Source organism: Prionailurus bengalensis, chromosome B1 (genome assembly GCF_016509475.1).
Source record: "Prionailurus bengalensis isolate Pbe53 chromosome B1, Fcat_Pben_1.1_paternal_pri, whole genome shotgun sequence".
In the NCBI taxonomy this organism is placed as follows: Eukaryota; Metazoa; Chordata; class Mammalia; order Carnivora; family Felidae; genus Prionailurus; species Prionailurus bengalensis.
The window spans coordinates 112,980,067-112,987,646 of NC_057344.1; positions in this window are offsets into that span (position 1 = coordinate 112,980,067).

Here is a 7,580-nt window from a genome sequence, read left to right on the forward strand (position 1 = left end):
CTAATGAGAACAATCAAAAGGTGTATCAGGAACTATCATGAAGCCCAAGTTGTGTTCAGGACATTAGAGAGAACATAGTAAGGGATAAGGTTGAAAAGCTAGGCCAGAGTTTTAGGAAGTACTCCAAGTGACAGACAGAAATATTTCTACATACTTTCCTAGGCAAAGACGTAGCCATCTAGAAATTTCTTGAAAGAGTATTAAGTGATCCAAGCTTCTCAGAGTGACAGCATATTACAACAGTGGAAAAAATGGAGGTACACTGAAGGCAAACTGCCTGGGTTTCTCACCTTCTATTTTTTTTTTCTCGCCTGCCAACAAAAAGTTGAGTTAGACACTTGCTTTGAGTTAGACCGATCCACATTCAATTTTCTGTTCTGTTGTTTGTTGGTTCTGAAATCTTGGATCAGCCGCTTAAACAGTCTGATACTCAGTTTCATCATCATTATATCTACATCACCAGGTTGAAATGAAATGACATGATGTATGTAAAGCACTTACCAGTGACCAGATGCTCAGTTAATGATTACTGTTTTGGGGCATAGAATTGCACGGCACTATAGAAGGGACATAGTGAAAACCAATTTGAGATTCCAGAGATGAGTCAGGGTGTTCCTTCAACAGACTGTTGCATTGCAGTGTTAACGCTTCAGAATCTTGTATGTATTACTATTTTATTTAGTTCCTTTTTAACTTATTTATAAACAATTTTCTGACTGTAATACAAGTCATAGATCTGAGAACTGAGCACTCCACTGCATTTATGTTTTACAGATCAGATAATCCCACATATCCTCCCCATTCATAAGTCATCGTTTGCTAAATACAATATTTTTTCTCTTTTTATTTATTTTTCAAAGTAAGTATTTTTTAATGTTTTATTTATTTTTTGAGACAGGCAGAGGATCTGGAGTGGGCTCTGCGCTGACAGGCTGACAGCCGCCAGCCCAATGTGGGTCTCGAACTCATGAACGGCGAGATCATGACCTGAGCTGAAGTTGGACGCTCAACCGACCGACTCACCCAGGTACCCCTTTTTCTCTTTTTCAAAATACAAGATTAGCTAAAGTTTTTAGAAAACTGCATTAAATGGCACATCAGGATGCTTTATGTTGAGTTCATATCACTTTATAATTTGGTATTAAGACAAGAAGACATTGTGCATGGGAAGAACATTAGCAAATTAATTCCTCTTTAGACGAAGCTGAAAAACATCTTTTTGCTTGAAGTGAGCAGCACAACAGGACCTGCTATAATCATATACAGATGATGGGAATTTGTCTAATGTTTTATGGTGAATCATTGATGAGGCCAGCAGAAGGAAAATTTGTAGAAATAAAATCACCTTGACAGTAGAGTACCAGGGTCAAAAAGCAAAGTAAAGTCAATGTTCTTAGCTTTAATAAAAACAGTATGATCTGTCATCAACACAGCATTTTTACACTCTCGGACAATGCACTCTGAGATCTCCTGCTGGGTTTCATTTGATTTTTACCAAAACCAACAAAGGACAACTTATAGCTGGTGATTCATTGTGACAGGAGAAAGCCATAAAGATACACATGTTTAGACCCTTGTAAATAAACAGTCTCCACCGTGATTTTTCAATACAAGGGACATTATCCAGGCTGCAGAGGAACAAGTACTGGATTTTTCTAAACTATGAACCCATGTCTAAAAATTAAGAAACAGCAATTATTTTGCATGTAGTTGCCACACGGTTCAGGCTGTTCTCCATCTGGGATGAATGTAGCCTTTAGGTAAGAAATAAAAATGCAAGCTCACTGATAAAACGGAATAGCGCCCTGTAGTCCCCATAACAATACCGCCAGATAGCAAAGCCACACAAACAGAATAATTAATAATTAAACACAAAGATTAAAAGAGATTGTCACTGGGGTTCTACCTAGGAAATGGTGCAAATTCAGTAACAAAAGCTCTCATTCTTCACCTCTAGACAGTTTTCTTTCCTAGTCAAATGAGGTAAGACGCAAAACCAGAAAGAGTGGGGTTGTTTAAATAGTTTTTAATTGTCACCCTTTCTATCATTTTTCAAAAAGAGGTTCTAATTAAACTAAAGTTAAAAAATAGGCAGATAACTATTTCTTGAGAATTATTACCCAATTGCATCAATTTTGTGTTATCTTGAAAATCTATTCTCTTATTTTTGGAGTTATGTACCAAAGTTCTAAACATTACAACTGATATATATATTGTAAAATAGACAGTTTATAAAATGATACTTAATGTCCACCAAATAACCAGAATCTAAGATATCATGTAAGTTAAAATGAAATAACCACAAAATATATTTATTTGGGAAATATTCAGAAATACTAATAGAACATCCCACCTATGATAACTTTGCTCTTTGGTATGCATGTAAAACTAGAATAAGACAACTTCCTATCTGTTTCAGAAATTAGATCATTGCATTTTTCACTCTGGAGTTTACATTTTAAAAGCTGCAGCCCTGAGTAAAATAATGACAAGGAGAAACTTGATAAGGCAAGAAGAATCAATAGTTTTAAACTGCTGGCCCTATTTATATTGTTTTATTTCCATGGCTCTTCCAGTCCATTATTTCTTATTAGCAGCAGAAGGCAGAAATAATTTTGGCAACCATGTTTACTGTAGAAATAAGTGGACGCAATGTGCTAAAACTGAATATCCTAACGTCATCGGCATTAAGAAGAGAACTTTGGCTTTTTATCTATGCATAGGTGAAGGATTTTGTGAACATTGCAGCATTGCTCAGATATAGGTGGAACGAAATTTAACCCTCAATGTTTTTGTTTAGTAGCTATGTAAACTTGGATGTATTACTTAAGCACACTGAATCTCAGCTTCGTCATTTGTAAATTGGGAATATGGTTTTCAGAGTTTCTGTAATATTTGCAAATGCTCAATAAATATTCTTTAAAAAAAGAGAGAGAACTTGGGCTTTTTAAAATGAGACTCTAGACTATATGACCCCCCAGTATGAATGATGTATTCACCCTCTGCAAAAGTGATTTTTTCCTGGTCAAGTTTCAAGTGCATCAAGTTGAGTAATGTAACACAAATCCCCTCCCCCTAGTTTGTAAAAAGATCCCAATGTTCTACTTTAAATTATCTTACTTCTACCTTTGAGATGATTAAAGATATAATTATATTGTCCTAAGATTTTTTTTTCTTTTTGGTTTCACTTTTCAGAAAAAAAAAGGAATGATGAGATAATAAAATGAACAATTTCAAAAGCAAACTGATGTTACTTCATCTGGTTAATGTGAAAGGATTTTTTTTCCCCTAGCACATCAGAAAGTAATTTACTTAACGGAGAGATAGTTATGATAAAACTCAATTTAAACAATGTGGTTCAAGATTTGATAAGGTTTAGAAGACCTAGTTATTTATATTAAACCCTGAATTCCCAGTTCAGTTAAACTTTGCATCATCACAGTGTCTTTCAAGAGTTATAGGCAATGTCGTTTTTACAGTAATCACTAAGATATTTTGAAACAGTGATTTTAAAATTTTAGAATGCCTAAAAACTAACCCTCCACCCCCACACGCACAAACTGGAATCTGCAAGCTTTTTTGACTTTCTCATTTTTTACACCACTCTTGTATTCCAAGTCATCTGTTCTTTCCTTGCAAAGTCTCTCAGATTCCTAGTCTCCTCACTCCACGTTCCTACGACTTCCACACTTACCCACGATTTTTAGATTATTACACAAAATCTTTGCAATTGGCCTTCCTACCTAGAGCTCCTTCTACTTCCAGCCTACCCATATCCTAGCCAGACCACATCTTCCGAAAATCCCACCTTAATCATCTCTCATCTCCTCTTGAGGAACCAGTAAACTACATACTTATGCTCAAAAAGTTTGCAAGTCTGTCCCTGCATATCCCACCATTATGGAGGAGGGCCATTAATACTGACTGGCTGCCTTCCTGGACCCACTTCCCACCAAGCTGGACAACTCCAACAGTTTAGCAGAACACAGATATATTCTCCCCTTGATTCTTTTGGCAATGTTCTTTCTCTTGCCAAAATGCTTCCCCCTCCTTTCTTCCTTACTTCATCCTTAAGGTCCACCTCCTCTTTGAAAGCTTCTTGAAGATCCCAACCAACATAGTTATGTGAATCTCTTCTTATTCCTTCCAGAGTAAAGATGACAATACTGATTACTATTACAGTCACTACTATTTATTGAATTCTTCCTATGCACAAGGTGCGATGCTGAGCATTTATATACTTAGATAACACATGTTATGTCATTTTCATAAAAGTCCCATGAAGGATGAGTAACCTGAAGCGCAAAGAGTTTCATCTTCTCATTGGACCAGAAGACAGAAGAGTGGGTATTTGAAACCACAAGTGGTTTCAAACCCATTTTTCTTAACAAATATCACATACCATTATTCTTAACAAGTATCAAATATTGTTTTTATGTATTTGTTTTATATACATCACAAGGCTATCTGACAGGCAAAGATTTTGAAGATCTTCAACAAAAACCCTGTTGATCATTAAAAGACTTCACGTAGTGTTATTCAAATATAGCAAACAGCATGTCTGAATCTCCTTTGTTGCTAGCAGCCAACTGGCTTAGTGTAACAAAAAACATAAAGGAGCCAAAATTCGAAATAAAATTCATTACCATGACTCTTGCCTGGAAGAGGCTAAAATAGGAAGGAGAGAACAAGTGAATATTAAAGAACCGGGCCACACACAAATATCAACCAGTCGCTTGTAGTTCTTAAAACTAAACTGAGCAGACAGAAAAACATCAACCAGTCCCTTGTAGTTCTTAGACTAAACTGAGCAGACGGAGTAACTAGAGTCATGTAAGTTTTTTCAAAAGATTTCACTAGAGGAAAGTTTGAGCAGAGCATCCACGGATGGATGCTTTTTAAAAGTCTATGTCCACTCAAATACAGAGTTGAGTTCAATATTAAAATGTATTGCCAGCTCAACGAGGATACAGATGACATCATGCCCAGCCATCCAGAGCATGCTTGATCATCATAGGGCTGGTGTGCACTGGTCCCAGTGCTAGGTGCCTGGTGCCTGGTGAACAGTGGTGGCACAGGCAGCCACAGACCCTACTCGCATTTGCCTACAACTGCAATCTAGCTATTCATCCTCCAAAATCAACGGAAGGCTCACGTTCTACACAAAGCCTTCCTTAGTAACCTTGGTTGGAGTTGATGTCTTCTCCCTCTAAATCCTTTAAAATTCTCTTCAATCTTAATGCACTTAATGCACTGTTTTCCAAAGCACAGGCTTCAGAGCTAGATTACTGAGTTTGAGCCCACTCCTTGCACTTTCTAACTCTGTGACTTTGGGCGTGTTACTCAATCTCTCCACTGCTTATGAGGACAAGTCGGGTACCTACCTCATACGGTTGTTGTGAGGATTAATGAATTAATACTCGAAAACACTGGAGCATTCCAGGTACACAGTAAGTACGCAGGAACTTTTAGTTGTTATTATATGATTATTACCACTGCCCACCACCACCACCACCATGATCATCATTTTGCACCCATCTTATACATTCTTGTGTGTTAATTATTTTTACACGTGTTCAGGGAAACTCCTTTAGGGATAATGCATGATCTTCTTTCTATCTTTATACTGAGACTGAAACTGTGTCTTTACGATTAATACTGTGAATTGACAGCATTGTATGCAGACACTTCATCTAGATAGTCAAATGCATGAAAAATCATGCCACTTGTTTCTTTGAAAGATAGCAAAAGGATCTCATTTTTCTTCTACCAAGAGCCCTCTGATTTGAGTCTCAAGAGACTTTCCTCTCTATAAAAATCATAGTATGGAGCCTATTAACTCATAGGCAGTTTTGTCAATGAAGTTGACAAGATCATACCCTACGATGGACTCAATTTGGAGGAACAGGCAAAAAGGCAAAGAGCTTGATAAATACAATGCTAGCAGTAAAAACGCGAAGAATATTCTCTATAAACATTAAGGCAAGATGTGAGAGAAAGGATCTTAGATAAATCATTTCAAATATAGAGTCAATTGCTTTGCCTTCAATCCCCTTGAAAGGAAAAACGATTATGCTTTTTAGCTGTCAGAACAAAACTCCAGGGTAATTCATAAGGCATTATATTAACACATATAAAACAAAATGAAAAACAGCTTCACAGTATGACCTTACACTTGAACAAAATCTGGAGCAAGTGTATTGTAGGCCAGATTAATACCCAGTTTACCAGGCAAATAAATTCCACAGTGAGTCACCCGCTCACTTCTTTATTCTGCTATGAGGAAATCACGGCTCTCGTTTTAAATAGAGCATAGATGTTTCAAAACAAAATAGAGGTGACTGCCCGAAGCAAAGCCACAACTCTTTTTTGTTTTTATTAAGTTTAGATGTTTTTAAGGCTTTAGAAAACAAATAAGTAAAGAAAGATTCACAAACTGCACAAGAGGTGAGAACTGTTCTCCATAGGAAGGATATAAAATAGGGCAGTGACGTTTCCATCACCTGTATGCATTTCAAGTACAGTGTATCTGACAATATCGTACACAAAAAGGAAGTGTATTTACTACGGAGGAGACAGTCGGCTGGGGCTCTTCAAAAGCAGATATTTCAAAGTTTACTTTCACATGGGTTTTCACTTTTTGACCTGCTCTTGACCTGGGTAATTCTTGCAGACCAGTGAGTTTAGCAAGGCCTGGGATCTATTAAAAGAGTGGTAGCCTGCCTTTTACTGAGTAGCATGCTGATGGTTTAAAGTAAATGTTATGGTTTGTCACAGGAACCAATTTGGTTACCGTTTGTTCTTCCTGCCCCTGCCTGCTGATATTTTTGCAAGTGTTTTCCATTCTTTAAATTCTATAAAGAAATCTGCATGCTGTTATTTTAAACTTCGGCATCTCTTTTTTTAGCAACTCATATTTTAAACCTGGGCAATGCACCCAAAGTTTCCTTTGTGTTCTCCTTGGTAGAACTTGAACTCGTGATGCTTGTACATGAAGCCTGTTACCTTTTGAGCCCTAAATAATTATTATGTTGTTTGCTTGTTTCAAGTTCTTATTTAAATTCTCGTTAGTTAACATATAGTGTTATATTAGTTTTCGGGAGTCAAATTTAGTGATCCGTCACTTACATATAACACCCAGGAGCACTAAATAATTATTAGTTCACTCTCAAATTTAACTAGATTTTAAAACCCTGTTAATACAAGCATTGGCCAGTGTTTGGCAGAAAAAAAAAATAATATGAGATATACATTGACTACAAAGTAAAAGAAATAACTTTAAAATGTTTCCATTTATATATCATTATTAATGAAGTAGACGGGGGGGGGGGGGCATTCAAAGGTTGCTTGCTAAATAGCACCATAAGACTAATTAAACATAAAACTAATGTTTTTACTACCTTATACTACTTTTCTTGAACATCAATTAACTTCTTTTTGATATCAGTTTGAGAAATGAAGCTAAGAAAATACCAGGTTTGTGACAAAAAGAAAATATAAGCAAAAATTAGTTGGCTCAGGACGGCCAAGAACATAAGCTGGTTTTGACATAAGTACAGAGAGAGATTATACCAGTCAGT